General features: G+C 51.0%; 1 pseudogene; it reads left to right on the top strand.

The window, feature by feature from the left end:
• Positions 1 to 414: 414 nt before the first annotated feature.
• Positions 415 to 842, top strand: LOC112578883 (annotated as a pseudogene).
• Positions 843 to 1294: the final 452 nt, after the last annotated feature.

Raw genomic sequence — 1294 nt, 5'->3', positions numbered from 1 at the left:
CAAGTTCCCAGGAGATGCTCACACTGTGGGTCCTGGGACTACACTTTGAGAACCACTAGTCTAGGCTCTCATTTAGTCCTGGGGTGAGACTATCAGGGGTGCGGCATCCACCTACTGCCACTGAACGTGTTTTGTTTTGGTTTCCCCTTTTCTCAGAATACCAGGCTCAGTGCTAAGTTAGTGAGGGGATGACGGTGCAGGCTGTGTGCCCCATGGAGACCACCTCATTCAATCCTCACAACTGGGCTTCCCTGGTAGCTCAGTGGTAAAGAAACCACCAATGCACCAATGCAGGAGACACGGGTTTGATCCCTGATCCAGGAAGATCCCACATACTGTGGAAGAAAAAAGCCAGGACACCACAACTATTCAGCCTGTGCTCTAGAGCCTGGGAGTTGCAACCACTGAGCCCATATGCTGCAGCTACTGAAGTCTGCATGCCCAAGAGGCTATGCCCCACAAAAGGAGAAGTCACCGCAATGAGAAGCCTGCACACAGCAACCAGAGCGGGGAAATAATGGCTCCAAGAACCTGACAAGTAACAGGACTAAAATGAAGCGAGACAGTTTGGGCATCGCTCTAGAGATTCATGGGCTAGAAAGAAGCTGCCACAACGTTGGAGAGACCTGGAGGCTGTGAACTCCAGGCTCTGTGGGGTGGAGCTGAGCTCAGAGGCCAAGAGGTCTCTGGAGAAGGAGAAAAGCAGCCTGATGAACAAAGCCTCCAACTATGAGAAGGAGCTGAAATTGGTTCGGCGGGAGAACCACAAGAACATGCTGCTGTCTGTGGCCACCTTCCTCCTCCTGACCCTCGTCTACGCCTCCTGGGCCTGGCGAGCCTGAGATTTCTCCGGTCAGCACAACAATATTTAATAGAGTCCCGGAGTCATTATTTCCCTGCTCACTGAAACTAGAGAAAAGCCCACGCAAGCATAGCCAAAAATAAAAATCGAAAATTAATTATAAAAATACCCTCACAATTACCCTGTGCGGTTGACACTGTCTTCTTTTTACCGATGAACCAGAGAGGAGAGGTGAAGCAAACCTCCTCAAGGTCGCACACTGCTTCACCCAGGAGCGGGTGCATGGTGAGAGAGTCAAAATATTCTCACCGAGTGAATGCATCTGTGAACATAGATGGCTATTTGAACCCATGTCTGATGCCAAAGCTCAGACTCATTCCACCACACTAGCAGGAAGTGCTGAAGGAGGTTATGGAAGCTCTGGGGCGGAAGGAAGTTTTTCTGTCCCTCCTTCCTCCACTGCTACCCCCGCCCCCCCTTCCTCTCTCTATG

The sequence above is a fragment of the Bubalus bubalis genome, chromosome 14 (assembly GCF_019923935.1).
Source record: "Bubalus bubalis isolate 160015118507 breed Murrah chromosome 14, NDDB_SH_1, whole genome shotgun sequence".
NCBI lineage: Eukaryota > Metazoa > Chordata > Mammalia > Artiodactyla > Bovidae > Bubalus > Bubalus bubalis.
The sequence above is the reverse complement of the archived record's forward strand: the minus strand, read 5'-3'. Positions and strand labels throughout refer to the sequence as shown.